The sequence below is a fragment of the Arvicola amphibius genome, chromosome 9 (genome assembly GCF_903992535.2).
Source record: "Arvicola amphibius chromosome 9, mArvAmp1.2, whole genome shotgun sequence".
Taxonomy (NCBI): domain Eukaryota; kingdom Metazoa; phylum Chordata; class Mammalia; order Rodentia; family Cricetidae; genus Arvicola; species Arvicola amphibius.
This window is the reverse complement of record NC_052055.2, coordinates 66,284,516-66,309,604: the sequence shown is the minus strand read 5'-3', so window position 1 is coordinate 66,309,604 and position 25,089 is coordinate 66,284,516. Positions and strand designations below refer to the sequence as shown.

The following is a 25,089-nucleotide window of genomic DNA, read 5'->3' as shown; positions in this document are numbered from 1 at the left end:
TAAGACCAGGTGAACAATTTAAATAGACCTATAAGTCGTGAGGAAATAGAAGCGGTCATAAAAAACCTCCCAACCAAAAAAAGCCCAGGACCTGATGGTTTTAATGCAGAATTTTATCAGAACATCCAGGAAGAGCTGATACCTATTCTCCTTAATGTGTTTCACATAATAGAAAAAGAAGAGTCATTGCCAAACTCTTTTTACGAAGCTACAGGCACCCTGATTCCAAAACCACACAAAGACCCAACCGAGAAAGAGAATTACAGACCAATCTCACTCATGAACATCAACACAAAAATTCTCAATAAAATACTGGCAAACAGAATCCAAGAACACATTAAAAAAATTATCCATTACGATCAAGTAGGCTTCATCCCAGAGATGCAGGGCTGGTTCAACATATGCAAATCTATCAATGTAATCCATCATATAAATAAACTGAAAGAAAAGACCATATGATCATTTCATTAGATACGGAAAAAGCATTTGACAAAATTCAACACCCCTTTATGATAAAGGTTTTGGAGAGATTAGGGATACAAGGATCAAACCTAAATATAATAAAAGCAATATGCAGTAAGCCAACAGCTAATATCAAATTAAATGGAGATAAACTCAAAGCCATTTTACTGAATTCAGAAACAAGACAAGGCTGTCCACTCTCTCCTTAGCTCTTCAACATAGTTCTTGAAGTTCTAGCAATAGCAATAAGACAACATCAGGAGATCAAGGGGATTCGAATCGGAAAGGAAGAAGTCAAACTTTCGTTATTTGCAGATAATATGATAGTGTAGATTAGTGACACCCAAACCTCTACAAAAGAACTCCTAGTCTTCCTGCAGGGGTTATTCTCCCCGGATACTGCCTCTCTCTTCCTGTCCCTTCCCAGCTTGCACCCAGAACCCGCCCCCTCATCCTCCTGACTTTGGGGCCACAAAATCCCACAGCTCAGCCTGTTTGGGCGCCAGGGACCTGGAACTGATTGCACCCAGGCCTGTGGGAGGTTCCCTCCTTCATTAGCGTGCCTGCAGCAAGGTAGGCCCTTTGTCAGTGAGCTGCTTGGCCTGCAAGGAGAACTGACAGTCGGCCAGAGGATCCATCATTCATTGGGGTGAGTGAATTGAATTCATTGGGGTGAATTGAACTTCTAAAGAAGACCCAAAGGAGATTATTTAGAGGAAGAAATGGGCAGGCGCCATTGCAAGAATTCCTCCAACAATTTGAAAAACAACATGAAAGCACCAGAACCCAGCGAACTTATAACAGGAGGACCTGAAAACACTAATCAAGAAGAAGTAGAAAAAATTGACTTTATGAAAGTAATAGAGTCCCTTAAACAGGAGGTGAAAAACTCCCTTAAGGAAATGGACGAGAAGAATAACAAAAAGTTTGAAGAATTGAGTAAATCCGTAAATGATATCCTAGGAAACCAAGAAAAAACAATCAAACAGATAATGGAAACAGTTCAAGACTTGAAAACTGAAATGGAGGCAAGGAAGAAAACACAACCCGAGGGCCAGCTGGATATGGAAAATCTAAGTAAACGAACAGAGACTACAGAAACAAGCATAACCAACGGAATACAAGAGATAGAAGAAAGAATCTCAGATTCTGAAGATACCATAGAGAAAATAAACGCACTGATCAAAGAAAACAGCAAATCCAACAAATTCTCATCACAAAACATTCAGGAAATCTGGGACACAATAAAAAGACCAAACCTAAGAATAATAGGCGTAGAAGAAGAAGAAATACAGCTCAATGGTCCAGAAAATATATTTAATAAAATTATAGAAGAAAACTTCCCAAACCTAAAGAAAGATATTCCTATTAAGGTTCAAGAAGCTTACAGAACACCGAATAGACTGGATCAAAAAAAAAATCCACTTGCCATATTATAAGCAAAACACAAAACATACAGAATAAAGAAAGAATATTAAGAGCAGCAAAGAAAAAAGGTCAAGTAACTTATAAAGGTAAACCTATCAGACTAACACCTGACTTCTCTATGGAAACCATGAAAGCCAGAAGGTCCTGGATACATGTACTGCAGAAACTAAGAGACCATGGATGCAAGCCCAGACTACTATACCCAGCCAAGCTTTCATGGACTATAAATGGAGAAAACAAAATATTCCAGGATAAAAACAAATTTAAACAATACATAGCCACAAATCCAGCCTTACAGAAAGTAATAGAAGGAAATTCACAAACAAAGGAGTCCAGCATTGCCCAAAATAACTCAGACATCTAGCGACCCTTCACCAGCACATCGCAAAGAAAGGAAACACACAATCTCTACTACCAAATAAAAAATGACAACGGGAGTTAATATCCACTGGTCCTTAATATCACTTAATATCAATGGACTCAATTTACCTATAAAAAGCCACAGGCTAAGAGATTGGATACAAAAACAGGATCCAACATTCTGCTGTTTACAAGAAACACACCTCAACCACAAAGACAGACATCTACTCAGAGTAAAGGGTTGGGAAAAGGTTTATCAAGCAAATCACCCTAAGAAACAAGACGGTGTGGCCATACTAATTTCTAACAAAGTTGATTTCAAACTAAAATCAGAAGAGATGGAAAGGGACACTTTATATTCATTACAGGAAAAATCTATCAGAATGAAGTCTCAATCCTGAATATCTATGCCCCTAATACAAAAGCACCCACTTATATAAAAGAAACATTACTAGAACTCAAGACAGCCATCAAACCAAACACACTGATAGTGGGAGACTTCAACACTCCTCTTTCACCAATGGACAGGTCAATTCGACAGAAACCTAACAGAGAAATAAGAGAATTAATGGAGGTAATGAACCAAATGGACTTAACAGACATCTATAGAACATTCCACCCAAACAGGAAAGAATATACCTTCTTTTCTACGGCTCATGGAACCTTTTCGAAAATTGATCATATACTCGGTAACAAAGCAAACTTCCACAGTTACAAAAACATATTAGTAACCACCTGCATCTTATCGGATGACCATGGATTAAAATTAGAATTCAACAACAATGCTACCCCCAGAAAACCTACAAACTCATGGAAACTGAACAGTCAACTACTGAACCACAGCTGGGTCAAGGAAGAAATAAAGAGGGAAATGAAAGTCTTTCTTGAATTTAATGAAAATAAAGACACAACATACTCAAACTTATGGGACACTATGAAAGCAGTGCTAAGAGGAAAATTCATAGCACTAAGTGACCACTTTAAAAAAACGGAGAAAGAACACATTGGAGACTTAACAGCACACCTGAAAGCTTTAAAAAAGAAAGAAGTAGACTCACGTAGGAGGAGTAGAAGACTGGAAATTATCAAACTGAGGGCAGAAATCAACAAAATAGAAACACAGAAAACAATCCAAAGAATCAATGAAACAAAAAGCTGGTTCTTGGAGAAAATCAACAAGATTGACAAACCCCTAGCCAAACTAATAAAACGGCAGAGAGATCAGAAATTAATAAGATCAATTAATAAATTAATAAGATCAGAAATGTAAAAGGGGACATAACCACAGACACAGAGGAAATTCAGAGAATCATTAGATCTTACTACAAAAGACTGTAGGCCACAAAATTGGAAAATGTAAAAGAAATGGACACTTTTTTAGATAAGTATCATATACCAAAGTTAAACCAGGACCAGGTAAATGCTCTAAATAGTCCTGTTAGTCGCGAAGAATTGGAAACTGTTTTCAGAAACCTCCCTACCAAAAAGAGCCCAGGACCTGATGGGTTCAATGCAGAATTCTACCAGAACTTCCAAGAAGACCTAATATCTATACTCCTTAAGGTATTTCATAATATAGAAACAGAACAGTCATTGCCAAATTCCTTTTATGAAGCTACAATTACCCTGATACCTAAACCACACAAAGACCCAACCAAGAAAGAGAATTACAGGCCAATCTCACTCATGAACATCGACGGAAAAATTCTCAATAAAGTACTGGCAAACAGAATCCAAGAACACATTAGAAAAATTATCCACTATGATCAAGTAGGCTTCATCCCAGAGATGCAGGGCTGGTTCAACATAAGAAAATCTATCAATGTAATCCATCATATAAATAAACTGAAGGATAAAAACCATATGATTATCTCATTAGATGCAGAAAAAGCATTTGACAAAATTCAGCACCCCTTTATGATAAAGGTCTTGGAGAGATTAGGGATACAAGGATCATTCCTAAATATAATAAAGGCTATTTACAGCAAGCCAACAGCTAACATCAAATTAAACAGAGAGAAACTCAAGGCCATCCCACTAAATTTAGGAACACGACAAGGCTGTCCACTCTCTCCTTATCTCTTCAATATAGTGCTTGAAGTTCTAGCAACAGCAATAAGACAAAACAAGGGGACCAAGGGGATTCGAATTGGAAAGGAAGAAGTTAAACTTTCGTTATTTGCAGATGATATGATAGTGTACAAAAGTGACCTGAAAAACTCCACCAAAAAACTCCTACAGCTGATAAACTCCTTTAGTATCATGGCAGGATACAAGATCAACTCCAAAAAATCAGTCGCCCTCCTATATACAAAGGATAAGGAAACAGAGAAAGAAATCAGAGAAGCGTCACCTTTCAGGATAGCCACAAATTGCATAAAATATCTTGGGGTAACTCTAACCAAGGAAGTGAAAGACCTATCTGACAAGAACCTTACGTCTTTGAAGAAAGAAATTGAAGAGGATACCAGAAAATGGAAGGATCTCCCTTGCTCTTGGATTGGGAGGATCAACATAGTAAAAATGGCAATACTACTAAAGGCAATCTATAGATTTAATGCAATCCCCTTAAAGATCCCATCAAAATTCTTCACAGATCTTGAGAAGACAATAATCAACTTTATATGGAAGAACAAGAAACCCAGGATAGACAAAACAATATTATACAATAAAGGAACTTCTGGAGGCATTACCATCCCTGACTTCAAACTCTATTACAGAGCTACAGTATTGAAAACAGCTTGGTATTGGCATAAAAATAGAGAAGTCAACCAATGGAATCGAATAGAAGACCCAGATCTTAACCCACAAACCTATGAACACCTGACTTTTGATAAAGGAGCTAAAAGCACACAATGGAAGAAAGAAAACATCTTCAACAAATGGTGCTGGCATAACTGGATGTCAACCTGTAGAAGAATGAAAGTAGATCCGTGTCTATCACCATGCACAAAACTCAAGTCCAAATAGATTAAAGACCTCAATATCAATCTGAACACACTGAACCTGTTAGAGGAGAAAGTGGGAAGTACTCTACAACATTTGGGCACAGGAGACCGCTTCCTACATATAGCCCCAGCAGCACTGACATTAAGGGCATCATTGAATAAATGGGACCTCCTGAAGCTAAGCAGCTTCTGTAAAGCAAAGAACACTGTCACTAAGACAAAAAGGCAGCCTACTGACTGGGAAAAGATCTTCACCAACCCCGCAACAGACAAAGGTCTGATCTCCAAGATATATAAGCAACTCAAGAGACTAGACTTTAAAATGCTAATGAACCCAATTAAAAAATGGGGCACTGAACTGAACAGACAATTCTCAACAGAATAAGTTCGAATGGCCAAAAGACACTTAAGGGCATGCTCAACCTACTTAGCAATCAGGGAAATGCAAATCAAAACAACTTTGAGATACCATCTTACACCTGTCAGAATGGCTAAAATCAAAAACACCAATGATAGACTTTGCTGGAGAGGATGTGGAGTAAGGGGTACACTCATCCATTGCTGGTGGGAATGCAAACTTGTGCAACCGCTTTGGAAAGCAGTGTGGCGGTTTCTCAGGAAATTTGGGTTCAACCTACCCCAGGACCCAGCAATCCCACTCTTGGGAATTTACCCAAGAGATGCCCAATCATATTACAAAAGCATTTGTTCAACTATGTTTATAGCAGCATTATTTGTAATAGCCAGATCCTGGAAACAACCTAGATACCCTTCAGTGGAAGAATGGATGAAGAAAGTGTGGAATATATACATATTAGAGTACTACTCGGCGGTAAAAAACAATGACATCTTGAATTTTGCATGAAAATGGGTGCAAATAGAAAACACCATCCTGAGTGAGGTAACCCAGGCCCAAAAAGATGAACATGGGATGTACTCACTCATAATTGGGTTCTAGCCATAAATAAAGGACATCGAGCCTATAATTCATTAAAAATCCTAGGGAAGCTATATAAGAAGGTGAACCCAAAGAAAAACATATAGTTATCTTCCTGGATACTGGAAGTAGACAAGATTGCCGGACAAAAAATGGGAACATGGGGGTGGGGTGGAATGGGGGGAGGGGAGGATGGGGAGAGAAAGTTGTGAAGTGGAGGATGTGAAGAGCTTGGGGGGAAAAGGATGGTTGGGATATAAGAAAAGTGGATATGGGAACAATGAATTATATCTCTTAATTAAGGGAGCCATTCTAGGGTTGGCAGAGACTTGACTCTAGAGGGGTTCCCAGGTGTCCAGGAAGACGCCCCCAGCTAGGTCCTTGGGCAGCTGAGGAGAGGGTGCCAGAAATGTACAGATCCTATTGCCATACTAATGAATATCTTGCATATCACCATAGAACCTTCACCTGGCATTGGATGGAGAAAATGACAGAGCCCCACATAGGAGCACCGGACTGAGATCCCAAGGTCCCGATGAGGAGCAAAAGTAGGGAGATCATGAGCAAGTAAGTCAGCACCGTGAGGAGTGCGTTTACCCATTGAGACGGTGGGACAGATCTAACGGGAGACCACCAAGTCCAGTTGGAATGGGACTGATGGAACAGGGGACCAAACCGGACTCTCTGAATGTGGCTGACGGTGGAGGAGGACTGAGAAACCAAGGATGACGGCAATGAACATGAACTCTACAGCATGGACCGGCTCACTGTGAGCCTTGTCAGTTTGGTTGCTCACCTTCCTGGACTTAGTGGGAGCTGGGAGGACCTTGGACTTCTCATAGTGAAGAGAACCCTGATGGCTCTTTGTCTTGGAGAGGGGTGGAGTGGGGGTATGGGTGGAAGGGAGGGGAGGGAAGGGGGAGGAGATGGAAATCTTTAATAAAAAAAAATAAGAAAAAAAAGGAAAAAAATAAAATAGGTATTAAAACTCAAAAAAAAACCTCAAAAAAAAAAAAAAAGAACTCCTACAGCTGATAAATACCTTCAGTGAAGTGGCAGGCTACAAGATCAACTCAAAAAAATCAGTAGCCATCCTATACACAAAGGATAGAGAAGCAGAGAGGGAAATCAGAGAAATTTCACCTTTTACGATATCCACAAATAGCATAAAGCATCTTGGGGTAACTCTAACCAAGGAAGTGAAGGATCTATTTGACAAGAACTTTAAGGCACTGAAGAAAGAAACTGAAGAGGACACCAGAAAATGGAAAGACATCCCATACTCTTGGATGGATAGGATCAACATAGTAAAAATGGCAATTCTACCAAAGGCAATTTATAAGTTCAACGCCATCCCCATTAAAATCCCAACAAAATTCTTCACAGCCCTTGAGAGAACAATGATCAACTTTATTTGGAAAAACAAAAAACCCAGGATAGCCAAAACAACCCTATACAGTAAAGGAACTTCTGGAGGCATTACCATCCCTGACTTCAAACTCTATTACAGAGCTACAGTAATGAAAACAGCTTGATACTGGCATAAAAAGAGAGCTGTCGACCAATGGAATCGAAGACCCGGATTTTAACCCACAAACCTATGAACACCTGACTTTTGATAAAGGAGCTAAAAGCATACAATGGAAGAAAGAAAACATCTTCAACAAATGGTGCTGGCAGAATTGGTTGTCAACCTATAGAAGAATGAAAATAGATCATATCTATCACCATGAACAAAACTCAAGTCCAAATGGATTAAAGATCTCAATATCAATCTGAACACACTGAAGCTGATAGAAGAGAAAGTGGGAAATAGTCTACAACATATGGGCACAGGAGACTACTTCCTACGTATAACCCCTGTAGCACAGACAACAAGGGCAACATTGAATAAATGGGACCTCCTAAAACTGAGAAGCTTCTGTAAAGCAAGGGACATTGTCATTAAGACAAAAAGGCAAACTACTGATTGGGAGAAGATCTTCACCAACCACACAGCAGACAAAGGTCTGATCTCCAAAATATATAAAGAACTCAAGAAACTAGACTTCAAAATGCTAATTAACCCAATTAAAAAATGGTGTACTGATCTGAACAGAGAATTCTCAATTGAAGAAGTTCAAATGGCCAAAAGACACTTAAGGTCATGCTCAACCTCCTTAGCAATCAGGGAAATGCAAATCAAAACAACTTTGAGATACCATCTTACACCTGTCAGAATAGCTAAAATCAAAAACACCAATGATAGCCTTTGCTGGAGAGGATGTGGAAGGGGAACTCTCATCCATTGCTGGTGGGAATGCAAACTTGTGCAACCACTTTGGAAAGCAGTGTGGCGGTTTCTCAGGAAATTCGGGATCAACCTACCCCAGGATCCAGCAATACCACTCTTGGGAATATACCCAAGAGATGCCCTATCATACTACAAAAGCATTCATTCAACTATATTCATAGCAGCATTATTTGTAATAGCCAGAAACTGGAAACAACCTAGATGCCCCTCAATGGAAGAATGGATAAAGAAAGTGTGGAATAGAAAACACTATCCTTCGTAATGTAACCCAGACCCAAAAAAGATGAATATGGTATGTACTCACTCATTAGTGGATTCTAGCCATAAATGAAGGACGTTGAGTCTATAATTCATGATCCTAGAGAAGCTAAATAGGAAGGTGAACCCCCCGCCCCCCCTCCAAAAAAAAACCCATGTAGTTATCCTCCTGGATATTGGAAGTAGACAAGATTGCCAGGCAAAAATTGAGAGCTTGGTGGTGGCTGTGGTATGGGGGTAAGAGGAGATGGGGAGAGAGAAGTGAGAAGGGGAGGATGGGGAGAACTTGGGGGAATGGGACAGTTAGGATTGAGGAGGAGTGGATATAGGAGCAGGGAAGTATATATCTTAATTAAGGGAGCCATTTGAAGGTAGGCAAGAGAGAGGATTCTAGAGGGGTTCCCAAGTGTCCAAGGAGATGTCCTCATCAGCTTGTTCCTTGAGCAGCTTAGGAGAGGGCGCCTGAACTGGCCCTATACTATAGCCACTCTGATGAGTATCTTGTATACCACCATAGAACCTTCATCTGGCGATGGATGCAGATAGAGAGACCCACATTGGAGCACTGGACTGAGCTCCCAAGGTCCAAATGAGGAGCAGAATGAGGAAGAACATGAGCAAGGAAGTCAGGAGCGTGAGGGATGCATCCACTGAGACAGTGGGGCTGATCTAATGGAAAACTCACCAAGGCCAGCTGGACTGGGTCTGATTGAGCATGGGATCGAACTGGACTCTGAACGTGGCTGACATGGAGGGCTGACTGAGAAGCCAAGGATAATGGCACTGGGTTTTGAGTCTACTCCATGTACTGGCTTTGTGGGAACCTAGTTTGGATGCACACATTCCTAGACCTGGATGGAGGGAGGAGGACCTTGGACTCCCCACAGGGCAGGGAACCCTGACTGCTCTTTGGACTGGAGAGGGAGGGGAAGGGGGGAATGGGGGGAGGGGGAGGGAAATGGGAGGAGGGGAGGAGGTTAAAATTTGTAATAATAATAATAATAATAATAAAAATTTAAAAAAGAAAAATATTCAAGTTGGGACTGGAGTGATGGCTCCCCAATGAAGAGCACTGGCTGCTCTTCCAGAGGATCTAACTTCAATTCCCAGCCACCACATACATGGCAGCTCACAGCCATCTGAAAGTATAGTCCCAGGGGATCCAACATCTTGTCTGGCCTAGGCAGGTACCAGGCACCCACAGAGTACACAGACATATGTGTAAGCAAAACACCCATACACATAAAAATATTTTTAATTCAAAGTAATTATCTCTAATTTAATTTCAAATTAAATTCCAAAATGATAGGTACTAAAGGAAAACTGGTACTAATCAGTAAGTAGCCTATTATGAGATACATCACAATACTTGTAGGAACTCTAAATTTCATGTTATACCAACCCAAGAATATTAATATTATATCCAGGAATAAAACATTCATTGAATCATGCTTCTAAAGCTGTTTAGTATTAAGTTAAATTAGCCAATAAAATTTTAGCATTAATAAATACATCTACTATACAATGTAACTAGATAGGAGATTTAAACAACTGAAATTTAGAAGAAAACAAAATAATGTAGAGATTATATAAAACAATAGCTAGAAAAAACAATTTTAAAAGTGAATTCAATATCCTACATTAAATATAGTTTATATCATCTTTATTACATATAAACAAAGACCAAGTAGAAAATACAGGTCAAAGCTATAAGCACACTGTTTGTGGCTGTGCCAAAAGAAAGAATTTCCATCAAGAGACAAGGAAGACTACAGGTAAAATATGATGAAAGAAATTCAGGAGGTCAAAATCCCACGGAATTTGAGATGGTTTAAGTACTAGGCTGGTCTCTATTGTATTTAAAGGCATGAAATCACCAAGTAATGAGTGCAGATAAAAATTTTTTAAGGGTGGGGGATGACAAATGAATGGGCTATGCTCTCCAAATGAAAAGGTAAGGAAGAGCAGAGGAAACTTGTATGCAGAGTAAGCCGAGGAGACTTAGGAATGAGAAAATCAAGAGAGTCATAAGTTGAAAAACAATGAAGAAAATATACAAAGGAGGAGTTTGCAAATATACTAGCTGCAAGTTTCAAGTAGACTGGGTATGGCCAATGATTATATTAATAAGGAAGTGATTGGTTAATTATAGACTACACTGGTTAAGGATGTTGCTGCCCTAATTTTGAAGCGTTTAAGACAGACTGGAGACAACAATGAATAACAGGGACTCCTCAGAGAAATTCTGTATCAAAAGGAGAGAAAACAGGGAACATCACTCTAGGGAGACAGACAAAAACAGAATGGTTTAAAATGAGAAAAATAGTAGACTGAAGTCTTTATAACTCTCCAGTACGTAGGGAGAAGCTAACAAAGCAGGAGTGACGTAGGGATTTCACCACCTTATTTATTCTTTATAAAGTAATTTTTTTCTTATGTTTTTTGCTCTTTTTTTGTTTTTTGGCTTTTGGAGACAAGGTTTCTCTGTATAGCTGTGGAGGCTGCCCTGGTATTCACTCCGTAGACCAGTCTGGCCTCGACCTCACAGAGATCTGCCAGCCACTGCCTCCTAAGTGCCGGGATAAAAGGCCTGCATGACCACTGCCTGGTTATGAAGTAATCTTTTAACCTTCACTGAAATACAAAAAGTTGAAGAACCTGGTTAAAGCTACACAATGAAAGAGTTGCAAATTCTTTCATTTTAAATCTATGTTCCTGCTCTTTAATATATTAACTTACTTGAAACTACAATAACTAAAAGAACATCCTGATGGCATATAAACAGTTTCACCAAAATGAGAGGCTCATAAGTATGTGGTTACTTAGAATTTATTATCAGTAAATTGTCAGAGAACAGGCTAAAGTGGATCTCTAGCTTCTTTTTACTGTTTTCTTTTATTACTTAATTTGTATGCTAAGCACAGAACCCAAGTTCTTTTACATATGTGGCCATATCTGCATGGATTCTCTTTCGCTTCATATACCACTCTAAAACATGACAGATGGGTCAATGATCTAAGCATAAAAATTAACTGTGTAAATGTAAACAAATATTTTTTTAAATTGTTTTTATTGAGCTATACATTTTTCTCCTCTCACCTCCCCTTCTACCCTCTGTCATGATTGCCATGCTCCCAATTTAATCAGGAGATCTTGTCTTTCTCTACTTCCCATGTAGATTAGATCTATGAATGTCTCTTAGGGTCCTCATTGTTGTCTAGGTTCTCTGGGATTGTGAATTATAGTCTGGTATTTCTTTTTTTTTTTTTTTTGCTTTATGTTTAAAAGCCACTTATGAGTGAGTAGATATATTTGTCTTACTGGGTCTGGGATACCTCACTCAATCCATTTGCCTGCAAATTTCAAAGCATAATAATTTCTTCTACTATATAGTAGTCCATTGTGTACATGTATCAAATTTCCTTATCCATTCTTAGTTGAGGGGCATTCAGGTTGTTTCCATGTTCTGGCTATGACAAATAATGCTGCTCTGAACATAGTTGAGCACAAGCCCTTGTGGTACGATTAGGCATATGTCCTTTGGGTATACACTGAAAATTGGTATTGCTGGGTCTTGAGGTAGGTTGTTTGTTTCTTTCTGTGGTTTGGGTATCCAGGTTACTGTTGCCTCATAAAAATAGTTTGGCAATGTTCCTTCTGTTTTTTATTGTGTGGAACAATTTGAGGACTATTGGTATTAGTTCTTTGAAAAATTCTGCACTGGAACCATCTGGTCCTTGGTGTGGAAAGTCCTTCTATGTGTATTGCTTTTATTGGTTAATGAATAAAGCTGTTTACGGCCAATGGCTTAACAGAATATAGCCAGCCTGGAAGAAATATACATGCAGAGAGTAGGCAGGGTCAGGGAGACACCACATACCTGCCAGAGGAGAGAGATGCAAGCCATCAGCCATAACTTTGCCAGTAGGCCAAGAACCTTGTGGTAAAATACAAAATAATAAAAATATATTAAATTTAAGATGTAAGAGCTAGCTAGGAATATGCTTAAGGTATTGGCCAAACAGTAGTACTGCAACTAATATAGTTTCAGTGTGTTAATTTCTTGTCTGGGCAGATGGAAAATGAACAAGCAGCCTCCCCAAGAAATTGGCATGCCAACATGATTGACTTTATCCACATAAAACCTGAGAAAGCTTAAAAAGTAATTCTAGACATAAAAGAACAGAATTAAGCATGGCGTTTTGGTAGCAGGAGTTTTTTGGGTGGGCTTTCTTTGCTAGAAGTAAACAGAGGCATGATTCCTTTAAGAGAGGTTATCCTAAACCAGTGGTAGCTAAAAACAAAAAACAACAACAAAAAAAGCAAAAAAAACCCACAAAAACAAAAAAAGTCACAGTTTCAAAATGGCGGCTTCCTGGGCCCTGCTTGCCAGCACGAACTTTGGCTCTTTCAGAAGGCTGGCAACATGGGCCAACTGGTTTCCAGAGTTGAGGTGGTGAGCGTGGGTCCCACCGAGAGTTTCAGAGGCAGAGAACGGACCCCACTATGTTAGACTGGATGGAGCCAAAAGGCAAAGTAGCCTTAGTCCTAGCCATACTGCTTTGCATTTTCAAAAGCAGTCCTGGTCAGAAAACGATTATAGATACACAATAAAGACAGATTCAGATTTTTAAAAAAAAGACCTCTGAATGGGTCACAGTGGGATAAAATGTATACAGGCTTGGGAGAGAGAAAAAAAAGAATATACACAGTTATAAATGTAAATGATTATAATAAAATTAAAATCTATAAAGGGACAGAGTACAAACAGTCATAGATAAAAGGAGTAAAGTAAAATAAGCCACATAAAGATGGAATATACATAGAGTCTGGATTATGTATATTATTGTGGTTATTTTTAATTTTTGACCGTAAAGGAGCTAAGTACAGAGAGACATTTCATTGTATGGGCTGCTAAACTAAACCAGCGTATATATTTTAAAGGTATCTTGGGTCTAAGGATATTTTGTTTTGGAAAAGAGGTTCTGCTTTTGTTTCCAGAGGATGAGAACCTGTGGATTCCCTCCAGGTTAATGTGTCTTGATGGACCAAGATTCCACCAAAAGGTCTCTGTGAGCTGCCCCCCAGAAAATTACGTCGCCCAACAAAAAACAGGAAGCAGTTTGGAAAGAACTATGCACAAATTCCCTAAATGATTGTTTATAAATGTTTGTTTTCATTTGAAGGGGGATATGCAATAGAGATATCGCTTTTTATAGGTGAGTTGAGTCTATTTATATTAAGGGATATTAATGCACAGTGAGTGCTAGTTTCTGTTATTTTAGTTTTTGGTGTTGGTGATGTTACTGTGTGTGTGTTTCCCTTCTTTGGGATTTGCTGGTATAGGATCATCTATTGTCCGTGTTTTTGTGTATGTAGCTAACTTCCATAGGTTGGAGTTTTGCTTCTAGTTCTTTATGTAGGGCTGGGTTTGAGGTTAGGTATTGGTTAAATCTGGCTCTGTCGTGGAATATCCTGTTTTGTCCTTCTATGATGATTGAAAGTTTTGCTGGGTACAGTAATCTGGTCTGTTGTCCATGGTCTCTTTATGTCTGTATAACGCTTGACCAGGACCTTCTGGCTTTCATTGTTTCCATTCAAAAGTTGGGTGTAATTCTGATAGGTCTGCCTTTATATGATACTTAGCCTTTATCCTTCGCAGTTCCTAATATTCTTTCTTTATTCTAAATGTTTGCCATTTTGAATATTATTTTTTGATCCAGTTTATTTGGTGTTCTGTAAGCATATTATATCTTCATATACATATCTTTCTTTAGGTTTGGAAAGTTTTCTTCTACCGTTTTGTTGAATATATTTTCTGTGCTTTTGAGTTGGATTTCTTCTATCCCTATTATTCTTAGGTTTGTTCTTTTCATGGTATTTCATATTTCCTGTATATTTTGTGTTAAATTTTTGTTAGATTTAATGTTTTCTTTGACCAATGAGTCTATTTCCTCTGCTGTATCTTCAGCGCTTGAGATCCTTTCTTCCATCTCTTGTATTCTGCTGTTTATGCTTGCATTTGTGGTTCCTGATCATTTTCTCATATTTTCCGTTTCCATAATTCCCTCGGTTTCTGTTTTATTTTCTCTATTTCAGTTTTCAAGTCTTTCAAGTCAAGTGTTTGATTGCTTTTTCTTGCCTTTCTTTAAGGGATTTGTTGATGTCTTCCAATTTCTTGTTTATCTTTTCCTTCATTTCTTTGAGGGAATTTTTCATTTCCTCTTTAAGGGCCTCAAACATTCCCCTTAAGTTTTTTGTTTGTTTGTTTGTTTAAGTCATTTTCTTCTGTTTCATCTATATTTGGGTGTTCAAGTCTTACTGTTGTAAGGCCCCTGAATTTGTTGGTTTCATGTTGCTATTTGTGGTATTGAGTGTATTATTACGTTGTATTCTCATCTTTTCCTCTTATTGATGTAGTTGGGGCTGTGTCTCTGGTCATCAATCTTCAAGGTGCCAGTGCATCCAAGGCACAGATGGTTGCTCCTTATGATGCAGTCAGGGCCATGGTTCCAGTCATCCCAGAGATCACTCAGCGTTCTCAGAGGTTGCTCAGTGGCGCTCCAGGTGTCTCACTGAAATCCCAGAGGTTGATCAGATCTGCTCCCAAGGAGGTCACTTGCTTGAGGCTGATTCTGCTGAGATCACTAGCTGGGGCCTGTTCTGGCCAAGGTCACTGGCTAGGGTCTGCCCTGGCAAGTCGCTGACAGGCTAGGGTCTGATTCCAGCAGAGGCCACTGGTCTGAGGTTGTTTTTGCAGAGGTTCCTGACGAGGGCCTGGAAATGCAGAGGTCTCTGACTTGGGCTTGCTCCCTCCTAGTCAATCCATTACACCTGCTCCTGTAGAGGTTGCTGGCTCAGGCCTTCTCTGTTGGAGGTAGCTGGCTTGGGCCTGTTCCTGATGATGGCTTGGGAGTCTCCCGCAGAGGTCTCTGGCTTGGGCCTGGTCCCACACAGGTATCTGGCTTGGACCTGCTCCCTTGGCGGTTGCTCCCTTGTACCTATCCCTCCAGAGGTCATTTGCAAGGGTCTGCTCTGACAGAGGTAACTGGCTCACACCTGCTCCCACAGAGGTTCCCGGTTCCGTCCTGGTACCACAGAGGTCACAACAACATATTTTTATAATCTTAGAATGTACCCAAGTTATGGAAGATAAACTTAAGTAATGAATTTAGACTAAATAGAAAATATTTTATGTACAGTAGAAACCTAAATGAAAAAATAAATATAAAGTACTAGAAAAAGATTTATGTAACAGACCAAAAGTCTTTTATATTCATACTATGTAGACCTTCTCCATATTAAATCACTCCCCAAATGAATAAAAACAGACTGTTGCTCTCAGCAGGACTGTGGAGCGGGCAAGCATCTAGAGACAAAGCTCAGCAGTACAGAGTTTGTCTAACGTTTTTGATACCCTGAATTAAATCCACGCACAGCGAAATAAATAGATAAAAATGAAAATAAGTGATACACCTACTTATTGTGCCATGTGCTTGAAATTTCAACACTTGGCAGACTAAGGCAGAAGGAATGTAAGTTCAAAGCTAGCTGGTGTGACATAGCTAGTTAAAATCTAGTCTGATTATACAAGCAAGACTCTATGGTGAAAAACAAAATTGAGGGCTGGAAAGATACTTCAGCACCATTAACAACATGTGTTAATCCTACAGATTTGAGAAGAAAGACCACAGACCCAAATCATGGCAAAACTAATTAAAGCAAGCTCTATTCATGTATATGGGCTGTCTCTTCCAAAGGTGGAACTCAAAAGATTAGCACTGGACATGGTAAAGTAAGTGATTTTATAGCTCTGGAGAAGTGGTTTTCAAATGGGGAATTAAAATGCAAATTGGCAGGGTTGCAGAAGCAGAACAAAAGTTAGTTATAACTACCTTCTGAAACAAAGACATGGATCCAAGGTGGTCATAAAAGCTTTCTGAAACAAAGGCATGATTGCCATTCCTGGAACAGGCAGTAAAGAACCATCTGCAGTTAAGATTATAGGTGGGGCATAGCCTTGAGAAACAGATTTAATCAAAAACAGGAATAAACCTAGTTTGTTTTGACTATAAAGATGGCTTTCAAGCCCAAGATGGAGGCAGACTGGTTTATTCTAAGTACTGCTCTTGCCGGGAACTAGATGGCTTCCTAGCATTGATATAAAGCACTTCACTACCTCCTGTAACTCTAAATCAGAGGATTCAATGCCTCTGGCTTCTAAGGGCACCAAAACTAATGTGCACATAACATATAATTAAAAGTAATAAAAATGATCCTTTTTAAAATATGGAACTAAAAAACATTTAAAGAACAGGCACAAAAGCTGGGTTGTGGTGGCAGCACACGCCTTTAATCCCAGCACTCGAGAGACAGAGGCAGGCGGATATCTGTAGGTTTGAGGTCAGCCTGGTCCACAGAATGAGTTCTAGGACAGCCAGAATTATATAGAGAAACCCTGTATTGAAAACCCTAAAACAAAAAAATAAGACATACACACACAGTTTCTGAAAGGATATATGATAAGTAATATAAAGAAATGTAAACTGAGACTCTCTAGGCCATAGTCCCTGAAGGCACATTTCTGTGCCACACCAGCACCCACTGGAGCCCAGGACACCAGGGAGAAGCCTCCTCACACCCTGAACACTCCCCAAGGCATCTGCAACCACCAAAGCGTAGGCCCTGCCTACACCCAGAGAAGCTTCTGAGCCTTATCACATCCACCAGAGGCACAGACCTGCCAGGACACAGAGGAAGAAGACTACCTAAAACGCAGGCCCCAATTATACTGAAGGGAGGAAGAAGGACCCCCTGAAGGACAAATCACACCCTCAGGGATTGGAGGAATAGATGGGCAAACAGAAGTGTAAGAACACATTCAACAACATAAAGAACAATATGGCATCACCAGAAACTAGTTGTTCCACACCAGCAAGAACATCCTAATGCAGATGAAGCAGAAGAAATCAACCTTAAATATAACTTTATGAAGATGAATAAAGACCCTTAAAGAGAAAATAAAAATTCCCTTAAAGAAATGAAGAAAAAGACAAACAAAAAATGGAAGAAATCAATTAAATTTCCCTTAAAAAAACAAACAAGAAAATCAGGAAAAAAACAATCAAAACACATGAAACAAATACTTCAGTCTTGAAAACTGAAATACAGGCAATAAAGAAACCACAAACCAAGGGAATTCTGGAAATGGAAAATTTGGGTAAACAATCAGGAACTACAGATGCAAGATAACCAACAGATTACAAGAGATAAAAGAGAATCTCAGATGTCAAAGATACAATAGAGGAAATAGACTTATTATTGGTCAACGAAAATGTTAAATCCAACAAACTCTTAACACAAATAAATATCCAAGATATCTATGACACCATGAAAAGACCAAAATCTAAGAATAATAAGGATAGACGACAGTGAAGAAGTCCAGCCTAAAAGCACAAAAAATATATTCACCAAAATCGTACAAGAAAACATTCCCAACCTAAAAAGGAACATGCCTGTGAAGATACAAGATGCTTACAGAACACCAAATAGACTAGGCAAAAAAAAAAAAGCCCCTTGCCACATAATAATCAAAACACTTAGCATACAAAATAAAAAAACAATACTAAGAATTGCAAAGGGAAAAGATCAAGTAACATAGAAAGGTAGAACTATCAGAATTGCACTCAATTTCTCAGTGGACGCTCTAAAAACCAGAAGGTCCTAGATAGATGTACAAATGACACTGAGAGACCATGGATACCAGCCCAGCTTTCAATCAAGATAGATGGAGAAAACAGAAATTCATGACAAAACCAGATTTTAAAAAACCAATCCACAAAGTAAAACTTACCAAAAGTACTGGAAGGAAAACTCCAACCCAAGGAAGCTAGTTACACCCACAAAATCATGGGCAATAGATAAACCCACAAGACCAAATACCAAAGAAGGAAAATACACTACCACAAACAACAACAAAACCAAAAATAACAGATACTAACAATCACTGGTCATTAATTTCTCTTACTAGGAACAATCTCAATTCACGGGGGGGGGGGGGGGCTAAGAGAATGGATACAAAAACAGGATTCATCCTTCTGCTGCATACAAGAAACACATCTCAACTACAAAGACAGATATTACCTCAGAATAAAGAGCTGGGAAAAGACTTTCCAATCAAATGGACCTAAGAAACAAGCTGGTGTAGCTATCCTAATATCTAACAAAATAGTCTTCAAACTAAAATTAATCAAAAGAGACAAAAAAGGACATTTCATATTCATCAGAAGAAAAATCCATCAAGATGAAGTCTCAGTTCTGAACCTCTATGCCCCAAATACAAGGGCACCTACATTTGCAATTGACACTACTAAGCTCAAATCACACATCAAACCCCACACACTAATAGCAGGAGTCTTCAACATCCCACTCTCACCACTGGACAGGTCTGCTAGACAGAAACTTAACAGAGAAACAAAAGAACTAACAGAAGTTATGATTCAAGTGGATTTAATAGACATCTATAGAACATTCCACCCAAACACAAAAGAATATACTTTCTTTTAAGCACCTCATGGTACCTTCTCAAAAACTGACCACATACTCAGTAAAAAGCAAACCTCAACAAATAAAAAAAAAAAGAAATTGGAATAACCCCCTGTATTTTTTTAGGTCACCATGGCTTAAAGTTAGAATTCAACAATACCAATTGCAGAAAGCCTACACACTCATGGAAGTTGAAAAATGCTCAGCTGAATCACCACTAGGTCAAAGAAGAAATAAAGAAGTTAAAGACTTCTTAGAATTCAATGAAAATGACCATACAACATACCCAAACTTATGGGACACAATGAAAGCAGTGCTAAGAAAGTTCACAGCACTAAGTGCCTACATAAAGAACTTGGAGAAATCTTACACTAGTGACCTAACAGCACACATGAAAACTCTAAAACAAAAAGAAACAAACTCACCAAGTGGGGTAGAAAATCAAATTGAGGGTTGAAATCAATAAAATAGAAACAAAGAAAGCAAAACAAATAATCAGTGAGACAAACAGTTGGTAGTTTCAGAAAATCAACATGAAAAACCCTTATTCAAATTAACCAAAAGGCAGAGAGAGAATATGCAAAATTAACAAAATCAAAAATGAGGAGAACATAACAACAAGATACTGAGGAAATCCAGAGAATCAGAAATCTGTACTCCACAAAACTGAAAAATGTAAAAGAAATGGACAATTTTCTGGGTAGGTACTACATACCAAAATCAAATCAAGAACACATAGACAATTTAAATAGACCTATAATCCCTAAGTAAATAAAAGCAGTCATAAAACTCTCCCAGCCAAAAAAAAGCACAGGACCAGATGGTTTTAGCGCAGAATTCCACCAGCACTTCAAAGAACAGTTAATACCAATACTACTCAAAGTGTTCCACACAATAGAAACAGAAGGGACGCCATCAAACTCATTTTACAAGGCGAAAGTTACCCTGGTATCGAAACCACACAAAAATGCAACCAAGAAAGAAAACTACAGACCAATCCTACATACTGACGAAAAAAAAACTCAATAAAATACTGGCAAATCAAATGCAAGAACATATCAGAAAAATCACCTACCATGAACAAGTCTGCGTCATCCCAGAGATGCAACACATGCAACATATGAAGATTTGGCCATGTACTCTACCATATAAACAAACTGACTGAAAAAAAATACATAATCATCTCATTACATAGAAGAAAGGCCTTTAACAAAATTCAACACTCCTTCATGATAAAGATCTTGGAGAGATCAGGGTCACAGGGACATACCTATACATAATAAAAGCAATATACAGCAAGCTAAAAGGCAACATCAATCTAAACAGAGAGAAACTCACAGTGATCCCACTGACTGAAATCAGGAACAAAAAAAGGCTGTCTACTCTCTCCATATCTATTTAATACAGTACTCAAGTTCTAGCTAGAGCAATAAATCAAGAAAAGTAGACCAAGGGAATACAAATCAGAAAGGAAGAAGTCAACTTTCACTACTTGCAGATGATATGAGTTTACATAAATGATGCAAAATAATTCTACCAGGGAACTCCTACAGCTGATAAACACCTTCAGTAAAGCGACGGGATACAAGATAAACTCAAAAAAACAAAATTCAGTAGCCCTCCTATATACAGATGATAAATAGGCTGAGAAAGAAATAAGAGAATCATCATCCTTCACAAAAGCCACAAACAACATAAAATATCTTGGGATGACTCTAAAAAAAAATAAATGAAAAAGTTTTATGACAAGAACTTTCAAGTCTTTGAAGAAAAAAAATTGAAAATATCAAAAAATGGAAAGATCTTACATGCTCTTGGATAGGTAGAATCAACATAGTAAAAATGGCAATCTTATCAAAAGTAGTCTACAGATTCAATGCAATCCCCATCAAAATCCCAACAAAATTCTTCATAGACCTTGAAAGAACAATACTCAACTTCATATGGAAAAACAAAAACCCAGGATAGTCAAAACAATCCTGTACAAGAAAAGTACTTCTGGAGGCATCACCATCCCTGACTTCAAGCTCTACTATAGAGCTATAGTAATGAAAAAAAGCATTGTATTGGCACAAAAACAGACAGACAGATCAATGGAATTGAACCGAAAACCCAGATATTAATCCACACACCTACAAACACCCGATGTTCGACAAAGAGGCTAAAATTATACAATAAAAAAAGGAAGCATCTTCAACAAATGGTGTTGGCAACATAGGAAAATGTAAATATCAACAAATGGTTGACGTAGAAGACTGTAAACAGATCCATATCTATAACCATGTACAAAACTCACGTCCAAATGGATCAAAGACCTCAACATAAATCCAGCTACACGGAACCTCACAGAAGAGAACGGGGGAAGTAACCTTGATCGTACTGACACAGGAGACCACTTCCTAAATATAACACCAGCAGCACAGACACTAAGATCAACAATTAATAAATGGGACCTCCTGAAACTGAGAAGCTTCTGTAAGGCAAAGGCCACAGTAAAAAAGACAAAACAGCAACCCACAGAATGGGAAAAAATCTTCACCAACCCCACTTAGGACAGATGGCTGATCTCCAAAATATACAAAGAACTCAAGAACCTAGATATCATAATACCAAATAAATGAATTAAAAATGGGGTACAGATCTAAACAGAGAATTCTCAACAAAGGAATCTCTAATGGATGAAAAAGCACTTAAGGAACTGCTCAACAACCTTAGCCATCAGAGAAATGCAAATCAAAATGATTCTGAGATACCACCTTACACCAGTCAGGATGGCTAAGACCAAAAACACTAATGACAGCTTGTGCTGGAGAGGATGCAGAGTAAGGAAGACACTCCTCCATTGTCTGTGGGATTGCAAACTTGTACAGCCACTTTGGAAATCAATATGGTGGTTTCTCAAAAAAATGGAATCAATCTACCCCAAGACCCAGCAAAACCACTCTGGAGCATGTACCTAAAGGATGCTCAATCACACTAAAAGGATATTTGCTCAACTATGTTAATAGCATTATTATTCTTAATAGCCAGAACCTGGAAACAACCTAGATGCCCCTCAACCAAATGAATAAAGCAAATGTGGTATGTTTATACAATAGAGTACTACTCAGAGGTGAAAAACAACATCTTGAAATTTCCAGGCAAATGAATGGAATTAGAAAAACACATTCTGAGTGAGGTAACATAGACACAGAAAGACAAACCCAGTATGTACTTACTCAGAAGTGGATATCAGACATTAAGCAAGAACACCCGCCTACAGTCCACAACCCTAGAGAAGTCAGGAAACAAGGATAACCCTTCAAGAGACATACATGGATCTCCTCCCCCTACTCCCCAGGAAGGGGAAGAAGACAATATCTTAGTAAATTGGTAGTATGGGGAAGGAGGAAGAGTGGTAGGAGAGTAGGGAGAGGAGAAGGGGAACAGGAAGGAGAATATGAGGGATCGAGAAGATCAGATGGGTAAAGGACAGAGAGGGAGAGCAAGGAATGAGATACCTTGAAAGAGGGAGCCACTGTGGGATTATTGAAAAACTAGGTACTAGGAAAACTCCCAGGAAACCACAAGGATGACTCCAGCTAAGAATCTAAGCAATAGTGGTGAGGGTACCTAAACTACCTTCCCCTGTAATCAGATTGATGACTACCTTAGCTGTCATCATAGAACCTTCCTCCAGTAACTGATGGTAGCAGATAAAAAGATCCACAGCTAAGCACTGGGCCAAACTCCTCGATTCCAGTCATGGAGAAAGAGGAAGGACATTACAAGGAAAGGGGTCAAGACCATGATGGTAATAGCCACAAAAATGCTGACTTAAGCTAGTGTGAGTTCACTGACTCCAGACTGACTTTTGAGGAACTAGCAAAAGACCAAACTAGGCCCTGTGAAGGTGACAGTTGTGTGGCATGGGCAATTGGGGGGGTGGGCACTAGCAGTGCATGAATTGGCTCTCTGAAGCCAATTCCCTATGAAGGGGTATCTTGCTCAGCCTAGATACAGAGGGAAGGGCCTTGGTCCTACCTCAAGCGATGTGACAGAACTTGTTGACTCCCCATGGGAGGCCTCACCCTCTGAGGATGAGGATGTGGTGGGGAGAGGTGGGAGGAGTGAGAGGACAAGAGGGAGAAGAAACTGGGATTAGAATGAAAATAAGATTGCTTTAAAAATAAAAAAAAAATTTAAAAGACATGTAACAAAAAGAATATATGCAGCAGCCAACTAAGTAGAATGACTTGGACATTTCATGGACTTCTGAGAATGGACAAACCAAACTATCATATTACAGAATAATTAAGATTATTAAAATTTTTAAGTTCATTAAATCTTAAATCAACTATTTTAGAATTTATTCAAAAAAGAAAAACTAAACAAAGGTCTGTAGCCAATCATCTTGTCAGCTTCACTACATTGTGCACAGAGTTAATCAATGATACTAACTAAACTGCCTTAAAACAAACCTACTTCATCAAAAACTAACACAGAAGCATCTCAGTCATGAGGTAGTCTTTCTTCTTATACTACTAAGGCTTTTTACAAAAATCGTACTCCATTTTTAATAACTTTGTTGAGATACAGTGCAAATACAACATTTCCACTTGAAGTGCATGAATCAAAGGCTTATATTTAATACAGAACAGTAATACACAGCCACAATTAATTCTAAAGCATATAAATATGCCACAAATTACCTCATACTTACTGCCCATTCCTTATCTTTCTGAATATAAATAAGTGATTACACTGAGTAATAAAATGGCTATATGATTCGGTCTCTCAACACTGCTGACTTGTATTTGAAAGATAAATTACACCTTTATTAAATAGGCAACTTATTCCACATCTCTCATCAAGGAGAACTTTTGGAAGATATATGTACTTATCTGTCCAAGCCTGAAGTTTAGTGATGTGTTTTAAAAAAGTTATACCAAAATATTTTTCAAGACAATGAAAAGGAAAAAATTTTTGTAGTTTAGATCTTTGATGTGTCTGAGCACATTCAGAGGGAATTTTACTGCCAGACACTAACTTAACTTCAGAAGAGCTCTTTATCTAGCACCACATCAAATCACAAACATTAGAGACAGAGGGAGAATTTCTCGTAATCTTAAATTCTCTATCCTAGAAACAGCAAACAGATTTTATTCATTCTGAAACTGTTTTGGGGTCTCAGAAAATGAGAAAATTATGAAATTGCTGTCTGGATATAAGAAAACATGCTAATGTTAGAGAAAAAAAAAAAACTTCTGCTCAAGAAAGTAGAAAATCCAGCCTGTCCAGTTAATTTGGAAAAGAGACTAACCCTAAGAAAGCAGGTTCATCCTAAGCTATGCTACAGAGATTGGTGGAATGATTACGAGATACTGTACTTTTCTACCCTGAATCCCTGACCCTAATGCAGTAGCTTACTGGGTCACAGCCACATACCTTTTAAGTGTGCCCACTTCTCTGAATTCAGAAAAGCTTAACTTTTCCTCTTCTTCTATTTCTTCTGTAAGTAGACAATTTTGTTTTTTGTTTAGTTAACAATTTGGGTTTCCCCAACATTTTGGTATTTCTCAATCTTTCTCTAAACCAGTGGTTCTCTGCCTTCTTAACACTATGATCCTTTAATACAGTTCCTCTTGTTGTGGTGACCTCCAACCATAAAGTTATTTTCATTGCTACTTCATAACTGTAATTTTTGCTACTAATATAAACATCTGTTTTCCAGTGGATTTAGTGTAGAACTTTAAGACAATTCTGAAGCCATTTCTGACAACTCTCAGTACTTCCCTCTCCTCCCCTGGGAACCAAGGACATGACAGCTATGCATGCACGTACTGAGATGTTGGGAACTTTCCATCTCCCTGAATAGG

At 38.6% G+C, this 25,089-nt stretch overlaps 1 protein-coding gene across 4 annotated transcripts in view; it reads right to left on the bottom strand.

Moving 5' to 3' along the window:
- Window positions 1-25,089, bottom strand: part of Tbc1d5 (TBC1 domain family member 5) — a 466,882-nt gene that overhangs the window by 380,180 nt on the left and 61,613 nt on the right. Inside the window, exon 1 of one of the 4 annotated variants that reach the window (XM_038341982.1) lies at window positions 12,567-12,622. The exons of the other annotated variants lie outside the window; for them this stretch is intronic. The gene's annotated coding sequence lies outside the window, so the exon portion shown is untranslated. Of the gene's footprint in view, window positions 1-12,566; window positions 12,623-25,089 lie in introns of those variants that run through there. 4 annotated transcript variants of the gene reach the window in all.